Here is a 19,837-nt window from a genome sequence, read left to right on the forward strand (position 1 = left end):
TTGTCTATATCATTCCCCCTATTTTTTTTCTTGTGAATTTGTACATAACAGATGTACTTTATGCCTTGTATATTACTGTACATCATCCCATCTTTACAAACACAGGAATTTTCAAGTTATCTTATTCTAAGACTCCTTTTTTTTTTTTGAATTTTTTGAAGAGACCCCACTTTTTCCTGATCAACTAGAAGTCACAAACAAACTTCGCTTATTTTGAGACAAAAAACTGAAAAGAAAGGACGCGTGCATGGCCATCCCATGCATCACACGATGCATGTTAGGATGTATCCGGCCTAAATATTTGGCTCTATCCTTATTGCTTGGCAAACCATGCTGTATCAAACAGTTACTGCGTTGAATGTCTCTGAACCCTAGACCACCCTCCCTTTTGGGGCACGCAATGGATCTTCCTTTCAATGAGGAGGTTCCAGAGTTCTAATTCTTCTCTTTTATTCATTCTTTGTGTATGTGGTCATCACAAACCCTTTCACGCTCATGCCATGTCGAGGTACGTACTGATGCGATACTCCCAAATTTAAATCTTATTATTTGGTGATCCCTTAGGAACAGTGAACAAGTGTTATTACTATATTGCCCTTGCTTTTTTCTGTTTTTTGTATTATCCTTATTTGAAGTACAGTGCACTACCGATTTTGTCCTTATTTTCTTCTACATCCTTCTGCTTTCTTCTCACATTGCTTCTTCTCTTACTATCAGAATTCTTCTAACCACAAAATTAAAGACTTTTCTTATTCTCCATGCTTCAATCCTCGCAGGTAGCCTCATATATAAATATAATCTCTCTCTATTGCATTAGCATCTTTCGATTTTGTTGCTTTTTCTTTAGGTTTAGGTTTTACTTCCCATGGTTGAATTTGTGCCTAAGGGATTGAGATTTGATTTATTAGTTCTATATCTTTTGATTTCACATCCATTATTGTTGTTTAGTATTCATGATTATGTATTGATTTTCGCTTGCGTTTGATTTGTTCAAGTTTCATTTGATTTCGTTTTGGTTTTCGGATTTGATATTGGATTATTGTTTCGTTTGATTTTTAGAAGTTTTTGAAGGTTTAAGGATCTGTTTAAGTCCCCATTAATCTCTAGGACAATCATTGATCGGTGTGAGTTTTTTTTTTTACCAATTGGTTTTTACCTGAGTTATCAAGGTAGAGTTAACTCAGATCTTTTTAATACTTTTGTTTAATTTTCTCATCCATCCTTTCGCTGATGTCCGGGTATCACTTATGTTATGTCATCTCATGATTTATATTCATTTTTTTTCTTGAGCTGTTTAGTCATGAAAGTTTATATATTTCATTTTTGTGTTTCTATCATTTTTATTTTACTGTCCTCGCATGAATTTGGTTCGGCTCTATTACTACTGATTTGAGCCTTAACAACGGTTAATATTAATTCTTGGATTGTTTTTTATACTCTCTTATTTTACTACATTAAGAATGCGTATTATATAGCAGCTTCGAATCTCATGAGCATATTTTTGGTTGACATGGCTGGCTTTTAGGGGTAAAAAATTATGAAAAATGGGTTATTGAACAAATGGATATTTCCTTCAAACTATTTTAGATATAAGTCGTTGTACTGAGAAACTCCTTTAAGATAGCCGTGAACACTTATTTTTATAGCAATATATTTAAGTTCTCTCTCTATCTCTCTCTCTCTCTCTCTCTCTCTCCTTTTTCTCTGCTTCTGTATACTTTGGTGTCCTGTATAGATGAAGACAATGACGCAACTGTGCTACTAATAGGAAAACAACCAGAACATTCATTTGGTTATAAGTGTGCTGATAGCCAAGAGAACCATAGATTTGAAGAAAATATTTGATTTTAGTGTCATGGTGCTTACAGGCATTTCAGATGCAAATGTTTATGTAATTTCAGATGCAAATGCATATGTAATTTCAATATGTAACATATCACTAATTCCTTCTGTTTATATACTAAAGCATTCACTTTAGCTACTTAAACTTTTATCTTCATGTTTTGCTCTATTTACTTATTTTGTTAGTGGTATAAACCCGCAGTGGAGCGCGGGCAAAGTGCCTAGTATCTATTATTATTATGTAATAAGGGCAACGCCCAGTAGCATCGGATCAGGCCCGTATGGCCCAGTATTAGGATAACTGAATTCTCTATATATTATGCAATCTGTGCAATTGTAGAATTATGATGAATGAAGAACAATCCTAGTATAATTTCTTATCTTTTAGCCGTAGTTAATCTTGATCCCAACATCTGGTATCAGAGCCGGCATGGCTCCGATGCGCAACTTTCAAACCACACAACCTTCCGACCCACCCAATTCCTCTGCCCACGTACCGCCGTTATCATCTCCGGATTCCTCTCCACCAGTGCCACCAACTTTGGTGAAGGTCCTCGTTGGGACATGGCACTATACTCCATGGGCTACTTGGGAGCAATTTGCTTCGGCTTTCTTGGAACATTATGGTGCTGTAAGTGTTATTGACATTCAGACTGAATTGGCTCGTCTTTCTCAGTTGATAATTACATTGTGGCCTTCACTAAGCTTTCAAGCAGGGCGTATGGTTGGTCTGATGCACAGTTACTACCCAATTTTTTGGGCGGTCTGAAGTCTGAGATCTTACACGAAGTTCAAATGTGGTCACTTCGCACCTTAGTAGAGGCTCAACGAATGGCACGACGCGTCGAGGCAAAGTTGAACGCTATACGTGCCTCAAAGTTATCTCGATCCACTAGTAATTGGTCTGCACCAACAAAACAAAATTACGTCGGGTCCAGTTCTTCTGCCGGCAACAAGAATCCTGACAATCACTTACGCCAATTGGCTCCACGAGATCAACGGGAACGTCGTGCTCTGGGATTGTGTTTTCAATGTGATGAGAAGTGGTCAAGAAATCATACATGTAAGAAACCCATAATGGCTGTTTGGAATCGCTTGATGTTGTAGACAGTGATGGGTTGAACTCTGACCAGGATCAAGAATCAGACAAGGAGGTTAGTAACACCCTTCCTTTACATGCCTCCACCAATTCAACAGGAAGTGAATGTATGCGATTCAAAGGTACAGTTTTAGGCATTAATGTTTTAAAAAACTCGCTTCAAAACTCGTCTGAGGTTTAAAAAGTTTAAAGCTACTTACATAACGCCTATGCTTTTTGGTCTGGACACCGAGGCTCGTCTTTTACACCTTATGTTACGTTTTTTTACGCATTTTACGCATTTTACGCATTTTACTACGTTTTATAAAATAATATTTTTAAGTATCTTCTTATATTTATTTATATAATATGTTTTATTTAATAAAAACTATCTAAAACGTTGGGATTATGAATTTCATTATATCTAAATGCAATAAATTGGTAAGTTTTTATTTATATTTGTTCTTTTTGTATATGTATAATTATATATTTACACATTTATCTACTAATTTTTTATAACATAAGGCTTACGCTTTATGCGCCTCAAGTTCTAAGGCTCAAGGTTCTCAAGAAAACGACTTAGAGTACGCATTCGCTTTTTGAAACATTGCTAGGCACTACAGTAGACATATTTGTCGACTTGGTTCGTCCTCAAACCTTTTGATTCCCAAATTAGCAGACAGTTTGCACTTGCACATTGTTCCGGCCGATTCGCATCAGTTTGTAGCTGCTTCATGGCATCCTGTATCTATTTGTCATCTAGCTGTTGATGTACCGGTAAAAATATAAAGCTACGAATTCGAGCGTTCTTTTCGGTTGCACGAAGTTCCCACTTGTGATATTGTTTTGGGTGCTCCTTGGCTTGAATCTTTGGGCATGATGGGATGACATTTCTTTGACAAGCTGATGATTTTTCAACAGAAAGGGGTTTGTCATGTTCTACGGGGATTGAAATGGAAGCTACGACAAACTGATCGAAATTCATTGATGTCTTTGATGTCCGAGGAACACTTGGAACAACAGTCATTGCCCACAAGCCAATCTACGGACCATCTTACATCTTATGATCCTAGAGTTCAACAATTACTTGACACCTTTCATTATTTGAAGCACCAAAAGGTCTGCCTCCGGTACGACCTTACCGCTATCCACACTTACAGAAGTCTGAGTTGGAGTTACAAGTCAATGAGATGCTTTCAACCGGTCTAATTTGTGCGAGTCAAAGTCCATTTTCTTCACCTGTGTTGTTGGTGAGAAAGAAGGAAGGAACATGGAGATTCTGTGTGGATTATCACAGTCTTAATGAAGTGACGATCAAAGATCAGTTTCCCATTCCAGTTGTAGATGAACTGCATGGAGCTATGTATTTTTCGAACTGGATTTAAGGGCTGGTTACCATCAGATTCGAACGTGTGAAGACAACATTCACAAGACTGCTTTTCGCACACATGAAGGTCATTATGAATTTGTGGTAATGCCATTCGGTCTATCTAATGCACCTTCTACATTTCAGGCAATCATGAATCATATATTTCAGTGTGTTCTTCGCCAGTTTGTCTTGGTGTTTTTTGATGACATTTTGGTTTACAGTAAAGACTTGGATTCACATTTGATTCATCTTCAGAAAGTTTTCTGAAATATTGAAACAGCATGAATAGAAGGTTAAGCTTGTGAAGTGCTCATTTGCACACAATCTGTTAGCTATCTTGGTCATATAATTTCCATCGATGGTGTAGCCATGGATCAAACAAAAGGACAGTGCTTAAAGGATTGTCCTAGGCCAACATCTGTAAAAGGACTGCGTGTTTTTTTGGGCTTAGCTGGTTATTACAGACGATTTGTCAAAGGATTCGGACAGATTGCTCAACCACTGAATGCACTATTAAAGCATGACAGTTTCACTTGGACCCCTCTTGCTGAATCGGCATTTACACACTTGAAAGAATTGGTGACTAGTGCTCCTGTGTTGGCAATGCCGAACTTACAGACTTTGTTTTGGAGACGGATGCTAGTGGCGTGGGGATTGGAGCAGTCCTATCGCAGAACAAACATCCCTTGGCATATTTGAGTCAGACTCCTTCTCCTAAGAATCAAGCTTTATCTGTGTTGGCCATACTATGTGCTGTTGAAAAGTGGCGTCCTTATCTTCTTGGCAGTAAGTTTACAATTATCACTGACCACTGCACATTGAAGCACTTGTTAACTCAACGAATTTCCACTCCTTCACAACATAAGTGGATTGCAAAACTGTTGGGATATGATTTTACAATTGAGTACAGATCAGGGACATTAAATACCGTACCTGATGCTTTGTCTAGGCAATCTGAATTGTGTGCCTTACCAGCAGTGTCTTCTCCTATTTTTGAAAGTCTGCAATTAATTCATCAAGCTTGTACGCGTGATCCTGAAGCAATTGGCATTATTAAAGCACTTCAGGACCGTACTCCCAGAAGAAAGGGATTCTCTTTGCGACATGGCAAATTGATGTATAAGGAAAGGCTGTTTGTCCCTGCGACAAGTGACTGGAGAGCTAAGAATTTCACTCTTCCTTGGAAGCTGGTCATTCAGGTTATTTACGTACCTTGGTACGTTTATCCAAGAATTTCAAGTGGCCGGGGATGAGGAAAGATGTTAAAACTTATATTGCTGCTTGGGACATGTGCCAACGACAAAATTCCGAGGCTGTTAATCCTCCTGGGTTGCTTCAACCATTACCAATTCCAGAAGAGGTATTCTGTGATTTATATATGGACTTCATCGATGGTTTACCTAATTCACAAGGTTTGAATGCAATCCTTGTTGTTGTTGATCGATTATCGAAATATGCTCACTTCATTCCAATTGTTCATCCATATACTGCTGCCCAAATTGCTACTGTGTTTGTCAAGGAGCTGTTTCGGTTACACGGCATGCCTCACTCAATTGTGACCGACAGGGATCCAATATTTATCAGTCACTTTTGGACTTCTTTCTTCAAACTACTAGGTACACATCTTTGTCGCAGTTCTGCATACCACCCTCAATCGGACGGTTAAACCGAAGTTGTTAATCGGTCGTTGGAGCATTATCTTCGTTGTTTTGTTGCTGATAAGCCTACATCCTGGAGCGAACTGATTCCTTGGGCGGAATGGTGGTATAATACCACATTTAAGGTCGTAATAGCATTTTCATACTAATACATTGATTTGGCTTCAGTTTCATTAACATGAAAATTCCAGATCTTTATTTGCTCTAGTGATTAATAGCTTTTGAACTCTCTTATCCTTTCCCAATCAATGCGAGGGTGATGTGTGGTTAGGGAACAATTGAAAGCAACTGTATCATGATAAAGTCCTGCTATAAATCTTGGACTATTTTAATAAAACCGTGTTTTCCATTAACATGTATTTAACTAGAAGTACTTGGACTATCATAAGGAAGGAAAATGCCTCACAATAAATACAATGTCTATGGCTAGTTGATTTAGACAGTGATATGTAAGCAAAGAACAATACATCACTAGAAATGATCATTTTAATTATCACGTACAGGACCCTGGTCATGTGTCTCAAAGTTAAATTTAAATGAATACATGTTGATCTTATATGCTATTTTCCTATTCTATTGCCTACTTAATTATAGCTGATTTTGGTTATCTTTATTTTATGTGATATCATTTTTTTTTTCTTATACGAAATTCTGGTTCTGTTTTTCATTTTATTTTATTTTTTATACACAGTGGGTGATATCAAGTCTGGTTAGTGCACACCTGAAGCATATATGGATCCTGATAGTGTCCACCACATGTCTAGAACTGAAGACTTTGATGATGATAATCCAAGGAGGTGTCATAATATGTTCAAATGCAAGATTGTGCATTTTTCAGAGGGAAGCCCTATACAGATCTGACATTTGAGGATGTGAAGGATGTTGAGTTTGAAACAATTAACGAAGTGGAAAACTTTTACTCTTACTATTCATTTGCGAAGGGGTTTAGCATGAGGAAGAGTAGAATGGACAAGAGCCGTGTAGGTACTATAGTTCTTAGAAGAGACCTCGTTTGGTCCAAGCAAGGTGGAAGAGAAGAGAGTGGCAAGAGTGACAAGAAGATGTTGATGACGCAGGTTTGATGGTAGACCGGTGAATATGAAGAGGAAGTGTAACATGACCAATTCATCTGCGCATAACTCTAACAAGAAATATATGGAAAGTTTCGTTCATATTTGTCCGAAAATGGAAATTTCCCAAAAAACAAGGACACTTCCCGAAATGGAAAGTTTCTAAAAAAAATTATATTTATAGGAATTTCCTGAAATTATAACTTTCATATTTTTATTGTAACTTCGTCATGCGAGTTTTGATTTAAGCTTATCACTTATCAGCAAACTCAATTCTCTACAACTTTTATGAAGAAAATTCCTCAAATAAAAAAGAAAAGAAAAATCCAACATATCAATTAAAAGCTCAATCGAACAAATCAACATGTAAGTTAAAATGGTTTTCCTCAGTTGGAACATGACGTACAGTTAGAGTACGGGGGTTCAAACCAAGATGTGGGGTTCCACACCTAAGCTCTCTATATTTTCGTTTTCTCGTCGATATTAAACGAAACGAAACCGACTTCGGAAATTTAAATTGAAAAACGTTACGTTTTTTATGACACGAGAGTCGACTTTTATTCTGCCGCTCGTCTCCGAAAACTTCTTTCATGGAAGTTGTAGAACTCGTCGATACGAGTTCGTGAACATGTCATGCTCTTTAATCGGACGTCATATGTAGAAGTTATTATCGACGAAAGTTGTTTCCGAATTTGGAAAAAATGTATAAATGGAGGTTTTTGGGGAATCCTAGTTTCCAAAAAAGGAAACAGTCTCTCTCTCTCTTTCTCTCTCTCTCTCTCTCTCTCTCTCTCTCCGCAGCTCTCTCCCTCCCCTCGACCCTCCCACTCAAAAATCACCTCCGCCGATCTCTCATCTTCGGCCACCGTGGTTCTCACTGTCGGTCCCAAAGGCACCGCACGGTCTGCAGCTCCTACCCTTGGACGCGACACACCGCTGCTCGCCACATCGAAGCTCGATCAACGACTTGAAACTTCTACAGTTCGCCACCGTCCAAGCTCCATCTCCGGCGACGCGAGCGCTCGGGGATAGCTTCTCTCCACCGATCCTCACCTCCGGTTCCTCCTGCAAGTGAATTGGAGCTCAAATCGCGCCACCACTTCGTCCTCCATGAAATCAACCACCGTCGGCATCTCGAGCTCATCCGGTGACTTCCCGTCAGTTCTGGGTCTAATATAGGTACGAAAATGTCTCTAATCGTGTGATCTACATTTTTGGTGTTGATTGTATTGTGGTTTGATGAGGTTCGGAGGAGGAGGGGGAGCTCGTGCCGCTGCCTAAGGTGGCGCGTGAGAGAAAATGGGGTGGAGGAGAGACGACATCAGGCCGGGGAAGAGATTAAGAGAGGTGAGGAGTGAATTTTGGGTGGTCGTGGGCAAGCCACGCGCGGCTGCCGGAGAGTGGCATTTGAGCGCCACGCGTCGCCACGTGCGGCGGCGCATAAAAGTAATTTTGAACAGTAAATTGGAAAAGTAATTTATGAACAGTAAAATGTAAAAGTAATTTCTGAACAGTAAATTGTAAAAGTAATTTTAAACAGTAAATTATAAAAGTAATTTCTAAATAGTAACTCAATAAACAGTGATTTGGTGAACAGTAATACATGAACAATAATTACGTAAAAACTGTAATTTGTTGAACAATAATCAGTTGTATTGAATCGGCACTTGAGGTTTTACGTATCGTTTCTAAACGCTTTATTTATGCAATTAGGTGCCCGATAAAATGAGTGAGGGAATTGCTCTCGGTGTCGTGAAAATTACACTCAGGAAATAAGGTGAGTAAATCTCACTATGACGAGTTTACCCCTGACGGTGATTCATACGGTGATTCATACTTACGTTTTCTTAAAAAGATTGAACTATGACATGTATATAATATAGTAGGTTGTATATGTGTATAAATGGTAAATACAATACATATATATGAGTTGTTATATTATATACTGTTACGTTTTTATTTCCAAATGAGTTTGAACTGTGGCAACTATATTCATATTATTGAGCAAGAGTCGCTTGGTTGTAGTACAATAAACATGTGTTGATTGTTATATTGTACGCGGTTTTAACATCCAGTCTTGTTAAAACGCTTTCTCGTCTTCAGACGTTGTTGGCAGTAATCGAAACCAAGCCTTGGCCGAGTGTCGGTTACGATCAATTAGAGCACTAGTCTGTCTGCTGGTGTACTGCATGAGGGGTAACAGATGGGTTGCCTGGGTCTCATGCGTACCCATATTTTTGTGTGATATTGGGTAACAGATGGGTTGCCCATTATCTGTTGGTACACTACATGAGGGCTAACAGATGACTACTTGGGTCTCATGAGCACACTTCGATGATTCATCTTCCCTTTAAATATCTTGGCTAATATATGTTGGATCTATGTTAATTGGGATTAAGTTTTTTACATGTATTGACTAAGTGTTTAAATGTTTCAAGGTGATGAATTTAGAGAAGGGCCATGTGCAAGGCCGAGGAAGGGTAAGAGGCAGAGGCCGAGCGAGGGGTGCAGGCCGAGTCCGCAATGTGGAGAACCTCTATGAGGAGGTGGCACCACAGGTTAAGCAGGTTGACACCGAGGTTGTCATTAGAGACGAGGGTCGTGTGCTTAAGCTGATCAATGACATCAGTAGTCTGTCAGCGCCATTATTTCATAGGGATCTGGATCATATGGTGGCGGATCATTGGATCGAAAGTATGGAAACCTACTTTGAGATGGTGATGTGCTCGAAGATCGAGAAGAGGACGATAGCCACATTGTTCTTAAAGGATGACGTTATGGATTGGTGGAAGAGTACAAGATGGACTGTGGATGTGTCCACTCTGACTTGGGAGGGTTTTGTGGCACTCTTTCTAGAAAAGTACTTCCGAGCTACAGTGCAGGAGGAACTAGAATTTGAGTTTCTTGATCTGGTACATGGAGATATGACCGTCAGGGAGTATGAGGCCCGTTTTGCATAATTGTATCGGTTTGTCAAGCCAATGGTGTGACCTCTTTGGCTCAGAAAATTCCTACAGGGACTTAAGCAAGAGTACAAGACCATAATATCAGCACTTTGTCTGTTTACCAAGGAGCTGATGTATGAGAGTGCCCTGAATTTGGAACAAGCGAATAAGACTCGAGGAGGAGATGTGGAAGTTAGGGATACTCGAGGAAAAGGGAAGGCAATCAATTCAGGCAGTGGGTATGCGGGACCGAAAAGTCGATCTTGGAAGAGGCCGAGGACCTATTACCAGAATCCAGCTAAGGCGGCATCTCCATCTGTTAGGACCGCACCTGTCAGGCAGTGGGCATCAGTAAAGTGTTTCGTTTGCGGCGAAATGGGTCACTACGCCACAACTTGTATGAAACCGAGGAAGGCAGGCTGTTTCAGGTGTGGGAAAGCGGGACAATGGCTAGAGACTGCACCCGACCTCAGCAGGGTAGGCAAGAACATCAGCAGAGGCCGTTACCTGCGGGCCAAGCTAGAGTGTTTGCAGTGGGTCAGCGGGACACAAGAGTAGAAGGTACCTTATCTATTTTTGACTACCTTGCTAGAGTACTGTTTGACACAGGAGCATCACATTCTTTTATTGCTAGTTCCGTAGTGGAGATGTTAGGTTTGATTTCTACATCCCTTGGAACCTCTTTATGTGTCACTTCGCCTCTTGGAGCATCTCTCGAGCTAGAGACAATATGCAAGGCTTGTCCTATTGTGATCGGAGATAGATAATTCTCTGTTTCATTGATAGTGATTCCGGACCACATCTATGATGTGATCTTAGGAATTGATTGGTTAAGGCCACAACATGCATTGATCGATTGCTTCGACATGGAAGTGTTTTTCCATAGTCCCGGGGAACTAGTTTTTCATTGTCGTTGTCTCAACTCAGATAATGTCATGAAAGTAGGAGTCTTGACACATGTGGAGTCTGTGGATCAGGAAGTAACTATCGCATACATTATTGTAGTATCCGAGTATAGTGAGGTGTTCCAGGAGATACTGGGTTTACTTCCTTGGAGAGTTGTTGATTTCTGCATAGATGTTGTACCCGGTACAACACCGGTGTCGAAGGCGCCTTATAGAATAGGGCAGAACGAGCATAACGAGTTGAAGGTGCAGATAGATTAACTATTTGACCAAGGGTTCATTAGACCTAGTGTCTCACCTTGGGGTGCACCGGTGTTGTTCGTGAAAAAGAAAGATGGTTCTCTGCAGTTGTGTGTGGACTGCATGGAATTGAATAAGTTGACCATCAAGAATAGATATCCTTTACCTAGGATTGATGACTTGTTCGATCAACTTAGAGGGACTACGGTATTCTCCAAAATTGATCTGAGATCTGTTTACCATCAACTCAGGGAGAAGGAAGAAGATATCTCAAAGACGGCTTTCAGGACTAGATATGGACACTATGAGTTTGTTGTTATGCCCTTTGGTCTGACAAATGCACCTGTTGTCTTATGAGTTTGATGAACCAAATCTTTAGCACGTACTTGGATGAGTTTGTAGTAGTGTTTGTAGATGACATCCTGATATACTCCAACTCCCAAGAGAAACATGTGGTACATCTGAGAATTGTGCTACAAACTTTAAAGGAAGCAAGATCGTATGCCAAGCTTGAGAAGTGTGAGTTTTAGAAGGAATAAGTTAAATTCCTTGGGCATGTAGTCTCAAAGGATGACGTATTAGTAGACCCATCAAAAGTGGAGGCAGTGAAGAGTTGGAGTCGTCCAAAGACCCCTACAGAGATTCGTAGTTTCCTTGATTTGGCAGGTTACTACCGGAGATTCATTGAAAGGTTGTCTAGTATTGAATCACCTTTGACCAAATTGACCAAGAAAGATGTTCAGTTTGTGTGGACAAAAACATGTGAGGAGATCTTCAACAAACTAAAGACTAGATTGACCACGGCTCCAGTATTGACAATTCCCACTAGTGGGGGTGGTTATGTCATTTATAGCGATGCTTCACATCAAGACTTAGGATGTGTGTTGATGTAGCATGGAGGTGTGGTTGCTTATGGTTCTAGACAGTTAAAGGTCCATGAGAAGAACTACCCCACTCACGATCTAGAGCTCGCTGCAGTTGTTTTTGCCTTAAAAATTTGGAGGCATTACTTGTATGGTGATAAATTTCAACTTTTTTCTGATCATAAGAGTTTGAAGTATCTGTTGTCACAGAAGGAATTGAATATGAAGCAGGATGGATGGAACTCCTTAAGGATTATGACTTTACCTTGGAGTATCACCCTTGAAAAGCAAACGTGGTTGCCGATGCCTTGAGCAGAAAACCGAGGGGTATGATAGCTTTTCTTATGGTACAAGAATGACTTATGCTCGAAACTGCATCTGAGTTTGATCTTGTACAATCAGGAAGAGAACCAATGGTCCTTCTTGGTAGTGTCAGTGCAACCTATATTAATCTCAAGGATCATCCAGAGTCAGACACAAGATAGATTCTCACGAGCTAAGTTGGCGGATCTTGTGGTGGATTCGCTTGATGAATGTCCATCCGAGTGGAGAGTTCGATCCGATGGAGGTTTGAGGTTTGGGACAAGATTGTGTGTTCCAGATTGTGCAGATCTCAAAGAAGAGGTCCTTTGTACGGCACAGCGATCTCATTATACAGTACACCCCGGGAGCACCAAGATGTACAAAGACCTCTATAGGCAATTTTGGTGAAACAAGATGAAGAAAGACGTGGAAGAGTTCGTATCAAAGTGCCTTACTTGTCAGCAAGTGAAGACAGAATATCAGCGACCTGCTGGCATGTTGAAGCCATTGAATATTCCTCTTTGGAAGGGGGAACAAATTTCTATGGACTTTGTGACACGACTCCCTAAGTCCAAGAAAGGTCACGATGCAATATGGGTGATTGTCGATCGATTGACGAAGTCGGCACATTTCTTCCAGTATCAATGAAGTCCTCAGTGGATATGCTAGGGAAGCTATATGTGGATGAGATAGTGAGACTTCATGGAGCTCCTGTTGCTATTGTTTCTGTCCGAGATGCACGTTTCACTTCGATGTTTTGGGGTGGTTTACAGAAGGTTTTGGGTACTACCTTGGATATGAGTACTGAATTTCATCCTCAAACTAATGGACAAACAGAACGGGTGAATCAGGTGATGGAGGATATGTTGAGAGCTTGTATTCTTGATTTTAAAGGAAGTTAGGAGGATCATCTGAGGTTGATTTAGTTTTCTTACATACAACAATAGTTACCATGCTACCATAGGCATGTCGCTTTACGAGGCTCTTTACGGTAGACCATGTAGATCACCTATCTGTTGGGCCGAAGTTGGTGATGAAGCACTAATGGGTCCTGAGGTGGTTCAGGAAACCTTAGAGAAGATCTCGATTATTCGAGATAGGATCCGAACAGCACAAAGTAGACAGAAGAGTTATGCAGACTTAAAGAGGAGACATATCGAGTTCGAAATTGGCGACCACGTTTTCTTAAAAGTTTCTCCTATGAAGGGCATCGTGAGATTTAGCAAGAAAGGAAAGTTACCACCGAGGTATGTTGGGCTCTTTGAGATTCTTGAGAAGGTAGGAGATTTGACCTATCGACTAGTTTTACCTACGTACATGTCTAGTGCTTACAACGTCTTCCACATTTCCATGTTGAGGAAGTATGTACCAGATGAGTCACATGTGATTGATCACAGCTCCATAGAGGTGAGAGAGAATGTCACCTTTGTTATTGAGCCGGTTCGTATTTTGGATAGATCCACAAAGAAGCTTTGTAGGAACGAGGTGGAGTTAGTTAAACTGTTGTGGAGTCATCATGATGAGGGCGATGCCTCTTGGGAGCTAGAGTCGGATATGAAGACAAGATATCCGCAATTGTTTGTTGAATAGAGCACTTGAATTTGGGGACAAAATTCCTTTAATGGGGTAGAATGTAATACCCCGAATTTTCGGGTTTGCTTTGTATAAATTCTTGTAGATTATTTAACTTGGAAATAGAATAAAATCACATTTTTCGTTTTCTCGTCGATGTCAAACGAAATGAAACCGACTTCGGAAATTTAAATGGAAAACGTTACATTTTCTATGACTCAAGAGTCGACTTTTATTCCGCCGCTTGTCTCCGAAAATTTCCTTTACAGAAGTTGTAGAGCTCGTTGATACGAGTTCGTGGACATATCACGCGCCTTAATCGGACGTTGTATGTGGAAGTTATTATCAACAGAAGTGGTTTCCAAATTTATAAAATGTATAAAAGGAGGTTTTTGGGGAACCCTAGTTTTCAAAAAAGGAAACAGTCTCTCTCTCTTCCCCCCACCCCCCCCGCAGCCCTCTCCCTCCCCTCGACCCCGACCCTCCCTCTCAAAATCACCTTCGCCGATCTCTCATCTCTGGCTACCGTGGCCCTCACCGTCGGTCCCATAGGCACCGCACGGTCTGCAGCTCCTACCCTTGGACGCGACACGCCGCTACTCGCCACATCGAAGCTCGATTGACGACTTGAAGCTACTGCAATTCGCTGCCCTCCAAGCTCCGTGTCCGGCGACGCGAGCGCTCGGGGATAGCTTCTCTACACCAATCCTCACCTCCGGTTACTCCTGCAAGTGAATTGGAGCTCAAATCGCACCGCCACTTCATCCTCCACGAAATCAACCACCGTCGGCATCTCGAGCTCCTCCGGCGATTTCCCGGCGGTTCTAAGGTCCAATATAGGTACGAAAATGTCTCGAATCGTGTGATCTACATTTTTTCGTGTTGATTGTATTGTGGTTTGATGAGTTTCAGAGATGGAGGGGGAGCTCGTGCCGCCGCCTAGGCTGGCGCGTGAGAGAAAATGGGGTGGACGAGAGACGACATAAGGCCGGGGAAGGGATCAGGAGAGGTGAGGAATGAGGTTTGGGTGGCCGTGGGCAAGCCACGCGCGGTTGCTGGAGGGTGTACTGAATCGGCACCTGAACAGTGATAGGAGTATAAAGTGTGACGTTCTTAATGTATATATGCCCTATTCTTATGCTTTGTTACTTCTTATTTAGTTGTTTTAGGTTCATATTTGTCATTTCTATGTTCTAAGGAGAGCTATTTCGAATTTAGATGAATTGATGATGAAATTGTGCTAAGTGTTAGAACTCCTTATTGAGCTAGGATTCCTTACTCGACTATGATTCTACTTTCCTATTTTCATTATTTCCTATTCCTTAATCGTCGAATTCTTTTCAGGAAAGACAAATCATATTTGGAAAGGAAGTAGAGTTGCCGAGATGCATTCCTAGTGAGACAAGGAAATCATATCCGAGTTGAAGAAGGAGAAGAGGAGGCCGGCCTAGCTACTCCTAGTTGGACCGAGAATGTTGCCGTGCAGCCCTTGTGTGATCTCCCTATTGGACTTGGTTTCCTACATCAAGTTGGATATGGAGTACATGAATTAAATCCATAACAAAGAGGATTTCAGCTTCCCAATTGGATTCTACTTCCTTGTAGGACGGCAAGAGGCTTCCTAAACCCCTATATATAGAGGCTCGGCCTCTCCATTCAAAGTATCATCAACCTTACACACAAACACAAGCCATAGCTCTGCCGAATTCATCCCTCACCCTTCCAAGAAATCCTAAAACCGATTCCATCATTCCCCACCAATCAATAGCCTTCAAGCACGCTTGTGAAGAAGGTTTCATCCCATAGAAGTCACGGCTATACACTTGTGGATTGCTTGATTTATAAAGTGTAACCATGATTCACTCTTTATTTCAATTCGGTTTTGGTTTTATTCTTGTTCTTGGATGAGTTGCGATTTGTGTAGTGTAATCTTGTTTCAATTTTGTCTATGAAATAGCTACTTGATTCAATTTATATAAAGGATTCGAAAATTATATTTTGGTTTTATGAAATTTCTGTTTTGGTTTCTGCTGAGTTGTATGTATGATCAATTTCGATTTCTAGTGTTATGACTATGCTTGTAGCATGACATTTAGGTTGTTGGATTAAAGACTTATGCTAAGAACATGTTTATTCTTTTGTATGTGAATTTCGAATTGCATGGTTGTTGGTTAAGTAAGTGACATACTTGATGAATTCAATGTGCATGGCTTTGGAATTACATAATAAAGATGAACATGTTAGATTTCGATTAAGGCTGCTTGGTATTGATCAAATGTGTTATGTGTCTATGTGTTTAGGTTACTGCTTATAACCCTAATTGCATGATTCATCCTTAGTTGTTCAATATATGGTCTCGGCATGATTCTTAAAAGAAGTCATGAAGCTTGGTTCGATTTCCTTTGTATGAATTGTTTTGGTGATTGTTTACGTGTTGGTTGGTTGATCACATGTATATATTAGCTTAAGTTTTATTTTATGTTTTTATAATCCAATCCGAAACTTATATCTCAATCCTTAAAATCTTTATGAATTCGCGTTAAGTGTTGTGACCCTAAGCCCTGGCTGGATCATTATGACTACTAATGATGTGTTCAGGGTTAAATATTGATGTCGAGTAATCGAGCATTCATCAAACAGTAATTACATGAACAATAATTACGTGAAAACCGTAGTTTGTTGAACAGTAATCAGTTGTACTGAATCGACACTTGAGGTTTTACGTATCATTTCTAAACGCTTTATTTATGCAATTAGGTGACCGACAAAACGAGTTAGGGAATTGCTCTTGGTGTCGTGGAAATTACACTTAGGCAATAAGGTGAGTAAATCTTACTATGACGAGTCTACCCCTGACGGTGACTCATACTTACGTTTTCTTAAAAAGATTGAACTATGACATGTATATAATATAGTGGGTTGTGTATGTGTATAAATGGTACATATATATGGGTTGCTATATTATATGATGTTACGTTTTTATTTCCAAATGAGTTTGAACTGTGGCAAGTACATTCATATTATTGAGTAAGAGTCACTTGGTTGTAGTACAATAAACATGTGTTGATTGTTATATTGTACGTGGTTTTAACATCCACTTTTGTTAAAATGTTTTCGGACGTTGTTGGCAGTAATCAAAACCGAGCCTTGACCGGGTGTAGTTACGATTCAGTTAGAGCTCTAGTTTGTCTGCCAGTGTACTGCATGAGGGGTAACAGATGGGTTGCCTGGGTCTCATGAGTACCCATATTTTTGTGTGATATTGGGTAACAGATGTGTAATAACCCGATTTTTCGGAATGATTTTTGGATCACTTTTGAATTTATAAAGTATGTGAAATTCATTAAACGTGTTTGTGCTGCCTTGCGAAGTTGGAAATTGAAAACGGAAACGTTAACGGAACGTTTATGTAGAAAAACATTACGTTTCCGAGACGTGAAAATCGATTTTTACTCTGTCGATCGTTTGTGAAAACTTTCTTCACGAAAGTCGTAGAGCTCGTCGATACGAGTGCGTGGACGTGTGACGCGTTCGAATCGGACATCAGACGTAAAAGTTATTAACGTCGGAAGTTCGTTTCCGATTTTGGAAATAGTATAAAATGAAGGAGATGAGATTAGAAATCAGAAAATCAGTTTTTTTTTTCCAAAAATCCGCTCGGTTACTGTTCACCCGAGCTCGGGTACTGTTCACCTGATCCAAGGGGCCGATTTCTCCACTATCCGACGTCGCCTCGTGTCGTGCCACCTATCAAACTGACGGCTCGAAGATCTCCATCTTTTGGGCTACGCCTTGCACTCCGGCGACAACCAGACACGGTGTAGCAACCGCCGGAAGTTGCTGCTGTGTCGGCGTCGCCTCCTCCGGTGACCATAGCTCGAGATTCTTGGGGGGTTTTGCTTGTCTCAGTCCCAGCAACATTCCCACAAAAGGAATCAAGCCAAATCGAAGTGTAAGTACCCGAATTAAGAATTTCAATTTCTAGGGTTTGTGAATAGTGCCTAATTTATGTTCTTCGTTGTTTGGACTGTTTAGGCTCGGATTTAGACCTTGGTGTCAACTAGAAAGTTGTTGGAAATGTTGTTTAGGTTGTGGTGGTGAAATTTGGTGATGATTGGTGGCGGTCGGCGAACAGTGACACCACATGAATAGTAACCATGAATAGTGACGCCGCATGAATAGTAATATGTAACAGTAAATGTGAACAGTGACATCGCATGAATAGTAAATGTGAATAGTGATCTGTAACAGTAAAATGTGAACATTGACATGGTAAAAACAGTAACAGTGACATTGTACGTGATTTTGTTTTGTATAATATGAGGTGTGATTATTGTACGTGATTTTAACATGGAGTTTGTGAAAACGTTTTGTCTTCGGACGAGTTTTGTCTTCAAATGAGTTTTTGTCTTCGGACCTGTTTATGAAATAAGACATGTATATGATATAGTGGATTATATATATATATTGTATAAATGGTAAATAGGTACATATATATATAGTTTGCTAAATAATATACTGTTATGATTTTATCGTGATTATGTCATTTTAATGACGAGATTTATATATCGAGCATGTGATTTTGATTTGTACAATATGAGGTGTGATTATTGTACGTGATTTTGATTTGTACAATATGAGGTGTGATTATTGTACGTGATTTTGTTTTGTACAATATGATGTGTGATTATTGTACGTGATTTTGTTTTGTACAATATGAGGTATGATTATTGTACGTGATTTTAACATGGAGATTGTTAAAATGTTGATTTGTCTTCGGACTTGATTTTTGTACAATATGATGTGAGATTATTGTACGTGTTTGGCAAGTCGGAACCTATCCTTTGGCCGGGCGAAAGTTACGATACAGTTAGAGCTCTAGCCTGTCTGCCGGAGTCCTGCATGTGAAGTAACATGTGGTTATCTGCTCATGAGTACTCATATTTTTGGATATTGGGTAGCGGGTGGTTGCCCAATATCGGCGGTGTACTACGAGAGGGGTAACAGATGTGTACCATCGTTCTTTAGTACCCGTATTATAGATGCATTTGGGTAACCAGAAGGGTTACTTAATTTCTCATGAGCGCTTCTTTTCATATTCTTTGGGACCACCAGATGGGCCGTCCATTGACTCATGAGTGCATTTATATTTGTTTGATTTGTGGATTTTCGTATATATTGATATGCGAGTTATATTTTCATTTTACTCATACGAGCTGTAAAGCTTACCGAGTTTGTGTTTACAATCCCGGTGCACCAATTCGATGGTGTAGTGGATAACTCCGCAGGTGTGGATTAGCGGGAATTGACGGACTGCTCAGAGGACTTGAAGTTATTTATATCCAGCTTGTGTGAGGATTTTGTGTGACTATCTTGTGAGGTTGTTGTGAGGATTATACAATTCCATTTGTTATATGTTGAATTATCTTTTGGTTTGTAATAATCGGTTTGACTGAGTTGTATTTTGAACTCAGAGATGATCCGCTGTGACATTTTAAATGATTTCGGTTTCATTGAAATTGTTTAGTATTTAATGACTTTGAAATTTTGAGTTTTTAAGCTTGAAATTTTGGGGTTGTTACAAGATGGATTGCCCATTATCTGTCAGCGTACTGCATGAGGTGTAACAGATGAGTACCTGGGTCTCAGGAGTACCTATATTATCAGATGTAATTGGACAACCAGATGGGTCGTCCAATGTTTTACGAGTACAATTATTTTTAAATTCCATCACTATTTTTTTTAGTATGCGATGTGTGTTATACTATTAGTTTACTCATACGAGCTGCAAAGCTTACCGGGTTTGTGTTTACAATCTCGTTGCACCTATTCGATGGTGTAGGGGATAGTTCTGCAGGTGCGGATTAGCAGAATTGGAGGGCTTTCTCTGAAGATTGTCGAAGTTTATTTAATCTATTTGTGATGAGGATTGAGAGGATTTTACATTTCTATTTGTTATAATACTTGAATTATAAACTGGTTTTGTAATAAT

General features: G+C 40.0%; 1 long non-coding RNA gene across 1 annotated transcript in view; it reads left to right on the forward strand.

Annotated features, from left to right (window-relative positions):
- LOC126799790 (uncharacterized) overlaps positions 1–19,165 on the forward strand; it is a 66,669-nt gene extending 47,504 nt beyond the window's left edge. Inside the window, exon 3 of the long non-coding RNA XR_007672654.1 lies at positions 19,119–19,165. This is a non-coding gene — a long non-coding RNA (uncharacterized LOC126799790). The remainder of the gene's footprint in view (positions 1–19,118) is intronic.
- Positions 19,166–19,837: the final 672 nt, after the last annotated feature.

The sequence above is a fragment of the Argentina anserina genome, chromosome 1 (assembly GCF_933775445.1).
Source record: "Argentina anserina chromosome 1, drPotAnse1.1, whole genome shotgun sequence".
In the NCBI taxonomy this organism is placed as follows: Eukaryota; Viridiplantae; Streptophyta; class Magnoliopsida; order Rosales; family Rosaceae; genus Argentina; species Argentina anserina.